Here is an 18030-nt window from a genome sequence, read left to right as displayed (position 1 = left end):
GTGGGGCTCAATCCCAGGACCCTGGGATCATGACCTGAGCCAAAGGTAGACATTTAACCAACTGAACCACCAGGCATCCCACTTATAGCACTTTAAATATGTCATCCCACTGTGATCTGGCCTCCATGGTAGTAACAATAAAGCAGCTGTTGAGGCTCTCTTGTATATAATGAGTCATTTTTCTCTTGCTGTTTTCAAGATTCTTTGGCTTTGGCTTTTGGCAGTTTGACTATGATGTATTTGTATGTGGATCTCTCTGAATTTATCCTACTTGGAGTTTTCTGAGCATCTTGGACATGAAATAAATGTTCTAATGATTGTTGGTCACAATTTGTTCAAATATTCTCTCTTTTCTTCTGTAACTTCCATCATGTGCCTGTTGGTTTCCTAGATGAAGTCTTATGGATCTCTAAAGCTGGATTCATTCTTCTTCACTATTTTTTCTTTCTTTTCCTCACACTGAATAATCTCAATTATACCATTTTCAATTTCTTTTATTTTTCCTTCTTCTACTTCAAATTTTTTTTTCTTTTTTTTTTCTACTTCAAATCTGATGTTGAGTTCCTTTAGTAAAATTTTCAACTACAGAGTTTCTATTTGTTTCCTCTTTATAATTCCTCTCTCTTTATTGATATTTTTGGTGAGACATTATTCTCATGGTTTCTTTGTATGTGGTTCCCTTTAGTTCTTTGACCATATTTAAAATAGTTGATTTAAAGTTCTTGTCTGCTAAGCCCAATATCTGGGCTTCTCCAGGGAAAGATTCTACTAATTTCTTTCTTTTTTTTTTTTTTTTTTTTTAAGATTTATTTATTTATATTGGACAGAGAGAGAGCAAGAGGAGGGAGGGGCAGAGGGAAAGGGAATCTCCAGCACACTCCACACTCAGCACGGAGCCCAAGAAGAGCTTAATCTCATGACCCTGAGATCATGACCTGAGCTAAAATCTAGAGTCAGATGCTAAACCAACCAAGCCACTCAGGTGCCTCTATTAATTTATTTTTTTCCTGGATATGAATCATACTCAGATTTCTTCACATGCTTTATAACGTTTTGTTGAAAATTGAACATTTTAAATATTATAATGTGGCAACTCTGGAAATCAGATTTCCCCCATTCTCAGGTTTGTTTGTTTCTGTTTGCTATAGTTGTTTTGTTATGATTGCTATTTGTTAAGTACTTTCCTGGGCCAGTTTGGTAAAGTCCTTTCTTTGTTGTGTGTGGCTACAGAAGTCTGTGCTCTTTTGCTTAGTGATCAAGTAACGACTAGTCGCTAATGACGGGGCATTTCCTTAAATTCATTGAACCAAAAAGTCTCCTAGCCCTTGCTGTTGGGACTGAGTGTGGCAGAGGGGTGGGGGGGTATACTTTTCATCTCTGACAATGCTGCCTTAAGCTTCAGTTCTTGCTTACACAGAGCCTCCAAGTCAGCCAGAAATGAGATATGAGAACCTTCCAATGTTTCTCCCAGGCACGCACACAGGATTCTGGTCTTCTAGATTACCACAAACATACTGGAGCTTTCCAGATCCTCCTATGGAATCTTATTCCTGAGTTTTTCCTGGTTTGGGTCAGTTGTATCAGGCAACTGTGATGATAAACAATTTCTATGTTTTGGACAAAAGTCCTAAGGATAGAGTTGTTTGTAAACAACAAACTCTGAGTCATGTTAAAGGTTAACATGCCCTGAGTTGGAACTTTTCAGGGAGCTTCCTTTCTGGTCAATAAGTGACAGCTATCTGAGGGTGGGGGTTTTGTTCTGGCCTGTGTTTCCTCTGCTGTGGTGGCCAGCCTTCCTATTTTCACAGATAGCATCATTGGGAGATTGTCATTTTTCACAGCTGACCTTGGGAGAGGATGATGCAGAGAGAACTTATTTAAACTCTGTGAAATTAGCTGTTCTTACTGAGATTCAGCCAGTGTTCTTGAATAAGCACTCCTCAGATTATTGCCAGTCTTTGGTTAATTCCCAGATTTCTGAGAAAGTTGATTTTGACAATTTTTGCCTGTGTTCTTGTGCTTTTATGGATTTTGGAGGTCCTTACTCTATGATCTCAGAAGCACTTTCTAAAGTTCTTGAATACTTATGACAGTTTATGAAATTTATCTATGAATTTAGATAGATGATATTTGACTCACATTTTGTCTCCTTGAATATCAAAAAATGTCCGCTATTTCTGGCATCGTATTATTGTCAATAAAAATCGGATCACCATTTTTGGTCTTTTTTGTTTGTTTGTTTGTCCTTTAAATGACTTCATTATTTTGCTATTTTTTTTGAAATTTTTTTTCCTTTTTCTTTCAAGGCTTCATTTCAACTGGAGCCTTCTGGTATCATTTTCCCCTAATATATGTTTTTTTTTTTTTTTTTTTTTTTTTCCGGCATGTAATTCAGGCATTCTTTTTTCTACGTTAAATCTCAGTAATATTTTCCTGAATGTATATTATAACATTAGTTCTGTTCATTGATTTTGCTTTCTTATTTTTTAAAAAATATTTTATTTATTTATTTATTTGATAGAGAGAGCACAAGCAGGGAGTTGGCAGAGGGAGAAGTAAGGGAAGAAGCAGACTTCCCCACTGAGTGCAGAGACAGATTCCCAAGACCCTAAGTTCATGACCTGAGCAGAAGTCAGATACTTAACTGACTGAGCCACCCAGGCACCCTATACTTAATCTTCAAATTCATAGTGCTTACTCATCATATGAGGATTGTTTTCTTCCTATTCTCCTCAGGTAAAATTAAATTATATATGTCCAAGAAAAATATATTAAGACAGAACAGAGGAGCAGGACAATCTTTGACAGAATTTATATCAGTATTGCACAGACATCACCATTTTTTTAAATCTTTTTTTAAAGATTTTATTTATTTATTTATTTATGTATTTATTTATTTACTTACTTACTTACTTATTTATTTATGAGAGAGAGAGAGAGAGACAGGCAGAGGGAGAAGCAGGTCCATGCAGGGAGCCTGACGTGGGACTTGATCCTGGAGCTCCAGGATCAGGTCCTGGGCTGAAGGCGACGTTAAACCACTGAGCCACCAGGGCTGCCCCAGACATCACCATTTTCTGTAAAAATGACCAAAAAAAGTGAATCATTAGGATGTCTTAACTTATCTTTCTTTTGTCATCGTGCATAAAGCAAAGTTTGTGTTCATTGATTACTTTCATTTATGGCCTCTCTTTTAGTCTGCTCTCTTGTGTCTCTAATTTGGAATTCATGTTATATATGTACTGCATCACCTGGCTTTGTCCTCTTGTCTCTTACCTCTTCCCTTATAATAATGTAATTCACTGTTCATTTTTTGTGCATGTGTTATCTATCCTCATCATTGTGTTTTCATTACTAATTTATTAGTAATGAAAATTCATTCATAGTAATCTTTCTTTCTTTCTTTGTTCGTAGATTGACGTTTTCTGAATCTTATTGCATGTGACTTGCTTTATTTTTCTATGTTTAATTTTCCCTGTTCCTTTTTTTTTTTTTTAGATTTTATTTATTTATTCATGAGGGACACAGAGAGAGAGAGGCAGAGACATAGGCAGAGGGAGAAGCAGGCTTCATGCTGGGACCCCATACAGGACTTGATCCCAGGACCCAGGGATGAAGACAGCCAAAGGCAGATGCTCAACCACTGAGCCACCCAGACGCCCCTAATTTTCCCTGTTTTTAGTATATTTGTGTCTTTCCAATGGCACCATTTGCCCTGAATATTGTTTTCCTTGTCTTTAATTGCTGAAGTTAACGAATTCCTATTGTTCCTAGACTGGTGATTTATTTTCAAAAGGTGGTTATATTTGGAATTCAGATGGGTCAAGTACTTTTATAATTACCTATTCAAATTATTCAATTCTGTGCAAAATAAAATAGGCATTTTGTTAAATTTGCCAGCGTTAAAGTTTCACTTGCTTAAAAGAAGTACAGAGTGAGCTACAGCCTGATGAGGCTACAAGCTAAAATGTTTCACTGTCAAGGAAAAGGATTTCTCTTCCCTATTTTTATTTTGTTACGTTCCCGCATTTCCCAGTTGCTATAACTACTCTCCTGTGGAGGCTTCTGGAACTCTCCTTTACTTAAAATACTCTCCAAGCCAGCAGTTAAGCTTGGCGTGATCACAGCATCTGATATATCTCTGGAAGTCCCATGTAGGATCAAGCTTAGTTCCAGCAATTGCCTCGCGATCTCCCAACCAACAGTCCATGGTTACGGTTGATAGGACGTGGTAGCCTGAGCTGGAGGGGAACTAGCCAAGTTGTATGACTGAGGGGAATTCTAATAACCAGTAGAGAAGAAGGGACTAATCGAGGAAGAGTCAGTGATAGGTAGGAAGGCTAGATCACAAAGTTTTGTGTAGCGGTCAAAGTCAACAACAGCCTGATTCTCCTCTCCAGCTGGCAGACTGTCCCTCAAGGCAATGCCTTCCTCTTTGCTTTGCTGACCCAGGAGATTCCTGAATGAAAGTGAAGGCAGTAGCCAGGTTTCTGTATGCTGAAGAATTCAGATATGATGAAATTCATCCAGTGAATTTCCTGAAATCCTTTAATTTAAGGCTTATTAGGTATCAGTACAACATAATTTTATGAAGCCCGGATTTTTTTTTTTTTAAGGTTTTATTTATTTATGACACACACTCAGAGAGAGAGAGGCAGAGACATAGGCAGAGGGAGAAGCAGGCTCCATGCAGGGAGCCCCACGTGGGGGAATCGATCCGTGGTCCCCAGGATCACACCCTGGGCCGAAAGCGGCGCTAAACCACTGGACCACCGGGGCTGCCCAGAAGCCCGGATTTTAAATCCTGGCTATGCATTTGATTTCAGAGTTTTTGTTTGCTTTTGTTTTTTAATACTTAAGTCCAGGTCCCAGCCCAGACTAATTAAAATTGGATGTCTATGGATTGTTATTTGAAAATTTTCCCCTGGGCAATTCTGACATGTAGTCCAGGTTAACAATCACATGTTATAAATCCTGTATTTGTATCATTTTCTCTCCCTACAGGTTTTGTGATCAAGCTGTATAATGTAGTTATCTTTAGAAAGGGGAAGCAAAAGGCAGCCCCGGTAGCTCAGTGGTTTAGCATCGCCTTCAGCCCAGGGCGTGATCCTGGAGACTCGGGATCAAGTCCCGCGTTGGGCTCCCTGCATGAAGCCTGCTTCTCCCTCTGCCTGTGTCTCTGCCAATCTCTCTGTCTCTCATGAATGAATAAAACCCTTAAAGAAAAGAAAGGGGAAGCAAGAGTGCCATCATAAGGGGAATAAACAGGTTGCCCTAACTAGAGGTGTCCCTGTGTGAGAAGTTGAGATTACAGAAATTGGGAAGTTGGGATATGGAAGGCCAGTTACTTTTTTTTTTTTTTTTTTTTTTTGGCCAGTTACATTCATAAGAGAGTTCTATTGGCCTGAATTTGGCCTGAATTTAAGTTAATGATCATTTATTTTTATTCAATGGATATAATGTATTATTATTAATCTTTTTTCCTTTTTAAAAAAAATCTTCATTTAAATTCAGTTTAGTTAACATATACTGTATTTTTAGTTCCAGGGGTATAATTTAGTGATTCATCAGTTGCATATAACACCCAGGACTCATTACATCAAGTGCCCCCCTTAATGCTCCTCACTCAGTTACCCCATTCCCCAGTACACCTTCCCTCCAGAAATCCGCAATTTTTCTCCAGAGTTCAGCATCTCTTATGGTTTGCCTCCCCCTCTATTTTTGTCTTATTTTATTTTTCCTTCCCTTCCCCTATATTCATTTATTTTGTTTCATAAATGAGTGAGATCATATGGTATTTGTCTTCCTCTGACAATTTGTCTTTCTCTGCTATTTCACTTAGCATAATACCCACTAGTGCCATCCATGTTATTGCAAATGGCAAGATTTCAACGTTTTTGTTTGCTGAATAAGATATATATATATATATATATATATATATATATATATATATATATATCTTGCATCTTTTTAATCCATTCATCTGTTGATGGATATCTGGTGGACTCTCTCTATAGTTTGGCTATTGTGGACATTGTTGCTATAAACATTGGGGTGCATGTGCCTCTTCAAATCACTGTTTGTATCCTTTGAATACCTAAAAGTGCAATTGCTAAATCATAGGATAGCTCAATTTTTACTGTTTTTCAGAGTAGCTGCACCAGTTTGCATTCCCACCAATAGTATACAAGGGTTCCCCTTTTCTGTATCCTAATCAACATCTATTGTTTCTTGAGTTGTTAATTTTAGTTGTTCTGACCAGTGTGAGCTGGTTTCTCATTGTGGTTTTGATTTGTAGTTGTAGTGATGTTGAGCATTTTTTCATGTGCCTGTTGGCCATTTGTATGTCTTCTTTGGAGAAATATCTGTTCATATCTTCTGCCCATTTATTGACAGGATTTTTGGGGGTTTTGGTGTTGAATTTGATAAGTTCTTTATATATTTTGGACATTAGTCCTTTATCCAATAAGACATTAGCAAATATCTTCTCCCATTCCATAGGTTGTCTTTTAGTTTTGTTGACTGTTTCCTTTCCTGTGCAAAAGCTTTTTATCTTGGTGAAGTATCAATAGTTCATTTTTGCTTTTGCTTCTCTTACCTTTGGAAACATGTCTAGCAAGAAATTGCTGTGGCCGAGGTCAAAGAGGTTGCTGCCTGTGTTCTCCTCTAGGATTTTGATGGATTCCTGTCTCACATTTTGGTCTTTCTTCCATTTTGAGTTTATTTTTGATATAGTGTAAGAAAGTGGTTTAGTTTCATTCTTCTGCATGTGGGTATTCAATTTTCCCAACACAATTTGTAGAAGAAACTGTCTTTTTTCCATTGGATATTTTTTCCTGCTTTGTCAAAGATTAGTTGACCATAGAGTTGAGGGTCCATTTCTGGGTTCTCTAGTCTGTTCTATTGACTCTTGTATCTGTTTTTGTGCCAATACCATACTCTCTTGATGATTGTAGCTTTGTAATGCAGCCTTGAAGTCCAGAATTGTGATGGCTCCAGCTTTAGTTTTCTTTTTCAACATTCCTCTGGCTGTTCAGGGTCTTTTCTGGTTCCAAACGAATTTTAGAATTGTTTCAGCTCTGTGAAAAATGTTGATGGTACTTCGGGAGAGATTGCATTGAATGTGTAGATTGCTTCTCCCTCTGCCTCTCTCTGTGTCTCTGATGAATAAGTGAATACAATCTTTTAAAAAGAATAGGCAAGGAAGAATTCAAACTCTCCTTCTTCACAGATGACATGATACTCAATGAGGAAAACCCAAAAGACTCCAGCAAAAAAATATTGTTATTAATCTTAAAATTATCTTTACCTTCCAAGAAGAAAGAGGCCTTCTGATTATTAACATATGTTAATTTTCTAGTGACTCACTTAAAAGGCAGGATTTATGGGACTTAATAAAGTGAGTGTGGGTGGAGCAAACAAAATAAGAAAAAGAGAAGATGAAGGTGGAGGAGGTGGAGAAGCAGAAGGAAGAGAAGGGGAGGGGAGGGAGGAGGAGGAAGAAGGAGAAGAAAGTATGGTTCCTAGCTTTAGGGACTATGGACCTTAGGGCCCACTGGTGAAACTAGGGGAAAAATCATAAAGTATTGTGATAATTGCTATGATATAGGGATGTCCAGAACAGTGTACACTTGACCTAGATTTCATGTTTGTATATAAATAGTGGGGGAATGGGGAAGGTATGGGGGGTATCAACACAGTCTTCATATAAAAAACATTATGTATGGAGAGCCCCAGACACAACATAGAAGCCATGGACTCCACATATAATTCAGAAGCTTTCTGGTTAATAACCCTGCCTAAACTCTCAAGGCTTCCTATGTCCCTTTCTCTCTCTCTCTCTCTGTCTCTCTCTCTTTTTAAAGATTTTATTTGTTTATTCATGAGACACACACACAGAGAGAGAGAGAGAGAGAGGCAGAGACACAGGCAGAGGGAGAAGCAGGCTCCATGCAGGGAGCCCAACATGGGACTCAATCCCAGGTCTCTAGGATCATGCCCTGGGCTGAAGGTGGTGCTAAACCACTGAGCCACCCAGGTTGCCCCCCCCTTTTCTCTCTTTAAAACTGGTATGATAATAATTGGCACGGGTAACTTATTTTGTTATTGTGAGAAACATAGTCATATAATCCATCCATGTGGAAGTAATCTGGTAATTATGAAGTGCTCTGTAGATACCATATACTACAAATGTTACTCATGACTTTATGCCTTCCTTTAATGTTATGGAACAAAATATGTTCATAAAACAAAATACAGGAAATGTGATGAAAAACTTGACAATCAAATATAACAGAGAAGACGTGTTATATTTCAATAAACGCTAATCATCTAATTAAGAGTTGTGTATATATTGACTTTGATTTTCAAAATGTTCTCAAATTCACTTTTCTGGTAGTTGACAGGGGATACTTACTATCCTACCCCACACATTTTCTTAGAGCGTTCCAATCTCCAGGGAGGGTGAATATTACTGATTCTTCTCTACATTCCATTCCTCTGCTCCTCCTAGGGAAGGTCTCTGAACAGTTGATACAAAGCAATTAACAAACTGGGATGAGACAAAGATGCTTTCCAAGTTTCCTTGTAACTTATTTTTTTCTTTTTTAGATCTCCTCCCCCTTACATGGCACCCTGTCTTTACAATGATGATTTTAGACTGGTAAGATTCTGTGGGTTTGCATTGCACTGTGCTCTGGGTTTCAGAATCATAATTTTGCCTAATTATCATCGAATCTGTAATTATAAAGCAGAAGCAACACACCAGCTTATAGTTGTTGCTTCAGGCAAAATTGTTGTGGTAACGATGTAAATAATCAATGGTTGACAGCAAAAAGCCTTTCTCTCTCCAGTTACATAAGCTGTGATTCTACTATGTGATTGGGCAATATGTGTAAATTTAATCTGAGGCCAGGCTAAGTAGCAGTAATCCGTGACACACCATTGTCATTATCAGTGGTCAAGAATGGAAAGGAATTTAACTAAACCACACCATCACCCTGAAGCTTCCGCTTGATTATGGAAAGCATCATAGTTCCTCATATCTGAATGACCACCGCTTGTCCTGTGGCAAAACCTAAAGTGAATGAAACTGGAATATATAGCCTGTCTATAGGATGCATGCGCAAGTCACCTGGTGATGCAGAGCGAGGTATAATCTTGATACAAAGAAAGGAAAATCATCCAGTGTGGCATTTGCTCCAGGAGAAATCTAAACTCTAATCAGGCACCCGGGGGGGGGGGGGGGGGGCTCTGAATAAGAGTATGCAGAACAACGACTGGGAATAAAAGAATTTTGAACTTAAATTTTACAGATTGAAATTGATGAAAAATAATGCCTTTCATTTTGCATTTTAATTTTTCCCTGGGAATTTAAGAATAGGAGAAATTCCGTGTTATTCAAAACTAAATGATCTGTTGTGATGCATCAGTGCCCTAGTGTTGTGATGCATGGACACTGTGCCATGGTCCCTGGAAGATCAATTAAAAGTTGCATTTGCTGGGGGTGAGGGGTGGGGGTGGGTATTTCCCTGAACATAGGAACATGACTGTATTAGCCCAGAATGATCTCCTACTCTGGTGGAGTTAGCTGAGCTCTGATTGATCTTGGCTTAGTCACTGATCTCCAGTGTTAATGGGTTAAAAAAACTAAAACTGAAGAACACTAGTGGGAGTAGTTTAGGGAGAGAGAAGACTTATTTACATACTCAGCATATTTTTACTGCAAAATGAGGATATCTGTTCCATCCACTGGGGAATGTTATTGGAAAATAGGAACCCTTGGCCTCCTGCGCTGCCCTTCCCTTGCTTTGGTCCACCGTCCTGCTCTTTGCTTCCCGGCGTGGGGAGCTGACTCTCTACACTTCTTTTCTTCTCTCTCATGTGGCAAAAAGACAAAGGAGAAAAAGAAAAAGACAGAGGCATTTCACCAGGAAGCAAGCGGAGGTCTGCAGTTTTACCTGTTGCTTTTCTCCTTGCTCTGTTAAACATTCCTTCCTAAAAGGAGCCTGTTATTTGTCTCACTGTTCCTCGTGATACTTTCTTTGACTTTCTCTTGTATTGACAAGCTGTGAAACAAGCTATGACCCCTAGGCAGTTGGCTAGTAAAAGTGCTCAGAATTCAGTCTGCAGAAGACACAGAGGCCCCCACTGCTCTTCCTCTGGAGGTCTAGAGCAGAGCTTTTTAATAGAATAAAATGTGAGCTGCATGTGTCATTTCGAATTTCCTAATAGCCACACTAAAAAAATAAAAAGAGCAGGTGACATTAAGTTTAATAATATATTGTATGTCACCCACTATATTCATGCCATGATTATTTCAACATATAACCGATATAAAAATGATCAGTTAAATATCTTATCTTCAGGGTGTTTTTCTTTTGTATTAAATCTTTGAAATCCAGCATGTATTTTATAGTTAGAGCACATCACAATGTGGATAAGTCACATTTCAAGTGCTCATGTGACACACATGCTTAGTGGGTATTTATTGGACACTGCAGGTCTAGAGTTCTGATTTTGCTTCCATTGGAGATTGGAAGATGTTGTAATTTATTTTTTAAAGATTTTATTTATTTACTTGGTAGTGTGTGTGTGTGTGTGAGAGAGAGAGAGAGAGAGCATGCATAGGGAGAGAGAGAGAAGCAGACTACCTACTGAGCAGAGAGCCTGATGTAGGGGTGGATTTCAGGACCCTGAGATCTTTCCTGAGCCAAAGGCAGACACTTAACTGACTGAGCCACCCAGGTGACCCAGTGGTGTAATTTCTGGTCAAAGCAGTCCTGAGGTGCATGCTACACAACAGTATGCCAGCTGAACTGCATTCTGTTATTTGTAAAAAGGGAGATTATACTATACCATTCACCTGCTTTTTTTGTATCTGTTTTCACTTAGTTCAGCACATCAGTTATTGAAATTGGGAAGCCTAACTTATTTCATTTGGTTGAGAGACATTATACCTTACCAGGCCAGTAGATTCATGGTCTTCTGCAAGATCAGGCCAATAGGATTTTTGAGCTCAAGGGTTGTTAAGTTATAAGAACTGATAAGACAAGTGAACTACTTATGATTAAACTTGCAGCAGCACTCTTAAGGGCATAGAGTATTTCATAACAATTAACTGGAAAAATTCCACATATATTTCAACTGAGGTAGAAATGTAAGGTCTTTGTAATTATATTTCTCATACTTTTAAATAGCAAATTATTATTTATTAATTCATATTCTAGCTAAAGTGCAAAAGCTCAGCTAAGGTGTTTATACATATAGTGCAATAAAAAAGGGACATTTTAAATCTAATAGCAAAGTTTACATACCATCGACCTTTAACTTGATATATTTGATATTGTACAATAAAGATAATTACTTTTCAGTTGTAATGTAATGTCATACTTTGTGACCATTCACAGTAGGAGAGAACTTTATCTGACTGCCAATAAAATAACCAAAAAATCCAATTAATGAGGTTCCAAGGTATCATAATTATAATTAGCATACCAAAGGGATATCTCATTTGATTAAGTCATTATATAGAGACTTTAGCAGCAATGCCAACTATTCTATCAAATGTAGATAAAGAAAAGAAAGGTGCTTTGAACATGCACACATGCTTTTACTCACTTTATGAACTCATCTGTCTTTAAAACACTCAAGACTAATTGTATGGTTCAATTATAAAAGGCTCTGCTAAAATGTTATGGAATCTAGTATATACACTCAGTCACTTAAAATTCTGATCTCAATTATTGACCACAGATTACAATGGACATATGATCCTCTTATTTTGCTTTTCCATATCATTAATTAATCCTAGAAGTATTTGAATAAGATGTGTGAAAGGCAGTTTGAAATAATTATCAAAATTGTAGGCTCTGTAGCCAGAACACCTGCATTCAAATCCTCGCTACATCACTGGTAGCTCTGTAATCTTGAACTATTAAAACTCTCTGTTCCTTGGTTTTCTCATCTGCAAAAAGGAGATAATATTAATTAACCCATAGAGTTGGGTGAGAATTAAGATAATTAAGAGATGTAAAAAGATTCAGAACCATTCTTGGTTAAGGGGAAGTAATCAGTAAACTTTAGTGATGGTATTTTATTAGTAATAGTAGTGTTGGTGGCGGTAATAATAGTAATAGTACTATCTTTATCTTAAATCTGCACATATAGTATTTGGATCACCTATCAATGAGGAAATCAGAATAGCTGCCTTCCAGGGTTGTTGTTGTCGTTTAAGATCTCAATTTCACTACTCAAACTTAAATTCCTTTCTTCACTTTCTATGAAAAAATTCACAGTGGAAAAAATAGGTGTTATCCAAAGAAGATAAATTAAAAGATATGCTGCCTGTTTAGTCCATTGTCTATAACACTCACTCAGTAAATAACACCTAATATTATTGTTATTTTATTATTATTTGTCCACTGCCTAGATATTCTGAACTCTGACCTTAGAACAAATTAGAGATCCATAAAATTATAAACTGGTGGCTGCTTTATTTATTCCCACCAAAATACTTTGTTCTTTTTCATGACCAATATAAATAAATATTTATTAATTCATTCACTCTACAAACAATAATTTTTTAATACCAGCACTCAAGCTGGGCACCATGCCTAGTCCTGGAGCCTCTATTCTACATGAGTTTATGGTCAAATAAACCAATGGTCTCTAGAACAAGTTTGACATTGAGGACCATAGACAAATGGACAAAAATATTCATATTTCTGGTTACATATTTATTTCATCCCTTCTCAGGTCGGTTTTGTACATATTTATAAGGTACAAATGTATTTATGGAGTTGTATATGAATATCTTTCAGAAATAAAAATATTCATGTATTAGAAGAATTTTAAAAATATACTTATTTGGGCACATGATATAACTTATTTACATATCATAGTATAAACAAGTCTAAGAGATTATGAAAAGTATGATTTTAGAAGTCCATAAAGTAGGAAGAGCTAAAGAATAAAACAAATCTCCAAAACCCGGTAGTTTAGGGAAAGTTCTATCTTGGTGATATTTGTGACTTACGACAAATGAATGAGTACCTATCCACCTACAGGATGAAAGAGGGGAAAAGATGAAAGAGGCCAGCAGATATTTAAGACTGAGATATTAGTCTTCCACAACAACATGGCATGGGATTATGGACAACAAGGTTTGTATGATTGATATAAAGAGAATGAAGAGGCCAGGTACTCTGAGCAGGAAACAGAGAACTTACTCGTAGACAATTCTGCATGCCACAATTAGGAGTTGAGATTTCATTCTGTGGGCAATTGATAATTTGTTGAAATTTAAATAATGGAGTGACATGCTCAGATTTGAATTTTATTTATTTTTATTTTTTTCAGATTTGAATTTTAGAAACATAAAAATATTGAGATTTAACATTTATCTAGGACTTGCTGTGACTCAGGCACTGTGCTATGTATTTCATATGTGTAATAACATTACATTTAATGCTCATGTTCCATGAGATAGAGACTATTTCTAGCTCTTTATACAGTTGAATAAAGAATAAAGAAGATAACTAACTTGGCCAAGGTAGAGAACTAATGAATTGAGTGCTAGGACTGACATGCAGGTCTGATGGACATATGAATATGCCCTTTGTTACAATAGTAAGGTGGGGTAGGCTGGAGACTTTAATAACCAACTATAAACACACTGAGAAAAGCTCATGAGAGTCCATCCATTGTGCTGAGCAAGGGAGTGGGGGCAGAGATTAGTTGAACTCAGTTCAGCAAATGTTTAAGGAGACTCCTATGTGGGCTGCTGCTACTGCTGCTTATTCTGGCAGCATGATTGTTGGATCACCATGGCATTCAATATCCCCCACAAACAAAAATTAAGAAATTTATTTTCATGAAAATGTCTGCATTTCTTGATAAACATTAAGAAACCTTTTATGAAACCACTGGAATTATATAATTTAGCAAGTTTAGCTTTATATTTCAGGTTTCAAAAAGCTAGAGATACAAATTAATGATCAGTCACATTACTTATATTAGCCTCACATTTCTATGTCCTCGTACTATTCTTGTGTATTCTTTTAAAGATTTTATTTATGTATTTGAGAAAGAAAAAGGGAGAGAGAGAGAGAGCAAGAGGAGGGGAGGGAGAACAAGCTTGCTGATGAGCAGGGAGCCCACATGCGAGGCTCGATCCCAGGACCCCGAGATCATGACCTGAGCCAAAGATGCTTAACAGACTGAGCCACCCAGGAGCCCCTACTCTTGTGTATTTTAAAAATTTATTCTTTATGGCAATTAATCTTTTATTAAAAGTCATATCAATTTTTGGAAAGGAATATGCTATATGACATAAATGGCTAAAGAATAAAAACTATAATTCAAAAAATTATATCCTGCAATTTGTAAAAATGTACAGCTTTCTCTCTTTGAATTGAGATACTTAATCATTTTAAAAAGGGAAGAAAAACAACTGAAAAAGTTAAAATATTTTCTAATTTCATGAAGTATTTCAAATTTTAAACAAAATCCATCAACAAGGCTCCTTAGTAAACATACCTTCTTCACACCTTGACCTCTCTATTTTTTTTATTGGAAGATTAATAATGTATCTTAGCAACCACACCTGGATTCAAGACACATGGGAACGTCTTGGCAGTATTCAAGGTCAAAATGCTCTAAGCTTAGATTGAATGCCAAGAAACTGTAGGGCACTTTGCTTCTAAAATGTACTAATAAAGTTGTGTAGATGGAAAGAGAGAAACACAAAAAATTAAAAACAGGGAAAAGAGAAAGAAAGAAGAAGAAAGGAAAGAAAGAAGGAATGAAAAAACCTTAATGGATAGGTAAATAATTATTCAATTATGATAAAATAGAATGGTATAATTTAAGCAAATATAAATTTAGGTATCCATCAAATGCTAATAAGTACTTGTCAAACTTTTAAGCTTGGGATCATAACTATGGGAAGAAACATACACATACACACACATACACACATAATTACTCATTACAGAAGATAAAATGAAAGGGGTATTTCATAAACATAAGCAAATCTTATTAATGTCTGCACACATACTAGAGACAATACTGGCATAACATTTCATGGGTATAAAGGATAGGAAGCACAGGGGATGCAAAGTTACCTATTCAGATTAGATACTAAGGCTCTCAAATGCCTTCCTAGCAAAGCTGTAAGAATGAAGTTAGAGCAGAGTGTTTGGAAAACACTGATATGTGATTTTCTTACTCCTGTTTCCATACATGTAGAAATTGGAGAACAACTCTGAAGGAAGGCTGCTAAGTGTGGAATGAGACCAAGAATCCATGTGGCAGGATTTCCCGAAGAAGGTTGGGGATTGTCTCATGAACTCCAGTAAAGATGAAAGAGGTAAGACATTCTAGTGAACACTGTTGAGATGAAGTGTATGTGTTTAATTTGCCTGATGAGTCCTGAGGCAGCTTAAAATTAGCAAGCCAAATTTAATTATCTGACATAGAGAAAAAATTTAAAATTATAATATCGTGGAGCTCATTTAAATAATTATGTAATAGATTCATTTTTTACTCACAATTTTGATCATTATGTTCACATTCTGTGAGTCATAAAAAAGAAATGCCTTAAAGTTCCTTATAGTCGATATATTTGAACAACTTTGAAATTGGATCTTAATACACTATTAGATATATAAGATTGAATTATTGGCTCATATAAGGCATGGATAAATGGTTTGAATCTTTAAGGGGGAGTCACAGAACTTAATCCTCAGGTAGGAGCTCTTTGATGTAAAGATTTCATTTTTACTTTCTTGCATGATTGCAGAGGTTAAGAGAGCAGCACACAAGACTGAAAATTAGCATTTCAGTGGGGGTGGGGGGAATACAGGCATGTACGCACATGCACACACACACACACACACATTTAAGATTTTTCCCAGAGAGAGCTCTAAGCAGTAGAATAATACATTTTTTCCTAGTAGAAAGGGATATTAAAACTCCTTATATTTACTTTCCCTATTTTGTAACAAAGAAATGTAATGTAAAGAATGAACCGGGATAAAACCCTTCTCTCCTGATTCCAAGTCAAATACTTGTGCCATTCAGTTAAAGTACATACAAATAAACCAATAATATAAGGCAACATGTTAGCATAAAGATTTAAGAAATTACAAAGTGGAGAGAGACCTTCAGTGATTAGACAAGTTTGACAAAGGAAGGACCTGTGCCAAATCACAACATAAATAACAGGTGAGAGCAGCACTCCAGCTGGGACACCAGCTCAAATGGTGTAATTGAGGGTAGTTGAGGGCAAATCTCTAGTCATTTCTCCTTAACTTTACTGCAGCAAACATTTTAGTACCCCCACAGCCAGATATTCCCATTAATTTCTTATATTTTTAAACAAGAATATTTTCATATTATTCTCATGACACTTTCACATATATTATGTCTTTTGACTAACACAATTACTGTATAAGATGCTATTAGCATTTTTATCTATGAGAAAATGGAGGCTCACATATTCGAGCTGATTTATCCACAGTCGTATAGTTATTTGGCCCCACAGATTGGTTTGGAATGCAGGTCTTATGACTCCAAACCTTGATCTTTTCTACCCCATATCAGCTAGGCCCAATGGAAAATACTGGAAGAAAGTGCAAGGGCAATTTAGAAAGATTGTTACCCCTTTTTGTCAAGAATATGATTGTAACTTTAATCTGGATTTAACTTTAAGGAATTCTAGTTCAACTGTCTCATAAATCTGTTTCCCCCATGGCTACTTATGTGTCCTCAGGCTTTTTGGTTGGCAGAAAGCTCAGAGATTAATGTTGCTGGGATATCTCCAATGTCCCATATGCATTATATGGCTCTTATTTGCACCATCTAACTCTATCTAGTCAAGGGTAAGGGAAGGATACGGTAGGATTTCACTAAGTTAAAAATAAGTACAGTTCACCGATAATGCTATAACTCCATGTTAGCAAAAGCCACAATATGCTGCTTTTATTTTTCAGTGGAAATCAAGCCATCTGAAGTTCTGTACTTTACTTCTCTGTCTGGGCCCAAGTTGAGTTCACCAGAGATTTTGCAAATCCAAGATAAAATCAGTCATGTTATTAAAATAATGACAACAAACACTAACCAAATAATTAAACTACAGTCAAGTAGATGATGTTTTATGGTGTACTACTGTAGGGCAGAAAAGGTAGTTTCCCTCTATCCTTCTAGGTCCTTGGCTAAGACACTACCATAATAAAAAAAATAAGCTCAGGCCATTTACTTCTGCACTGTGAAGAGTTTCTACAGAGATTTAGTCACCTGCTTCTTCCTGATAGAGGAAGATGCCCTTCCATGTGGAGATTTCTCTTATAAATATAAATGTCTCTCACCAAAGGGTAACTTCTACTTGTTTTTCAGAACTTACCCTATGTCTGCTATTTCTTAAAATTAACCAGCTCAAGATAATCCTTATGACAAAGGGACAGATACATTTTGAGGTGGCGTATTCTGCTCTCCTTCCTTCTACAAAATTATTATTAATATATTAACCAAATTGACTGCCAAGAGTAGTAGATTTTGTGTTATATAAATTAACTACCCCTTTTATTTAAGTGGCATGGCAGATGGGTAGGCATGCTACTCAGATCCATCTTCAGGTAAGGACTCACTTCCTAAATCTGGGGACAATAGTTGAATTGATAGCCTCTGGCTATTGACTTGTTGGAGTTGGCCCTAGGTTTAAAGCTAAGGTCACATTATTTTGGGGATAGCCTCTGGCCAGTGACTGAGAGAGGTGGTGGTGCCCAAGGGCATGTTTTGGAGGCATCCCCTAGGTAATAAATGAACAAGGGCCTCAACATTTTCTCCTAGTGCAGGGCTCCTCTATCAGGCAGTGTGGGCTTGAGATCCCAGTAGGATGGCAGAGTTTTGATACATTTGCATTGCTGTCTTACAGGTGCCCTGTCCTATCTGATATCTCTCATTTCCTTTCCTAGGTGTTATTTTCCAGTGTGAAGTTACAAAAAAAAAAAAAAAATCAATCAAGTATAT

The 18030-nt window shown here is 36.8% G+C and overlaps 1 long non-coding RNA gene across 1 annotated transcript in view; it reads left to right on the top strand.

Moving 5' to 3' along the window:
- The window catches only part of LOC144286343 (uncharacterized), a 232563-nt gene extending 219400 nt beyond the window's left edge, over positions 1–13163 (top strand). Inside the window, exons 6-7 of the long non-coding RNA XR_013354413.1 lie at positions 8611–8662; positions 13068–13163. This is a non-coding gene — a long non-coding RNA (uncharacterized LOC144286343). The remainder of the gene's footprint in view (positions 1–8610; positions 8663–13067) is intronic.
- The last annotated feature ends 4867 nt before the right edge of the window (positions 13164–18030 follow it).

The sequence above is a fragment of the Canis aureus genome, chromosome 16 (genome assembly GCF_053574225.1).
Source record: "Canis aureus isolate CA01 chromosome 16, VMU_Caureus_v.1.0, whole genome shotgun sequence".
Classification (NCBI taxonomy): domain Eukaryota; kingdom Metazoa; phylum Chordata; class Mammalia; order Carnivora; family Canidae; genus Canis; species Canis aureus.
This window is presented reverse-complemented; position numbering and strand designations above follow the sequence as displayed.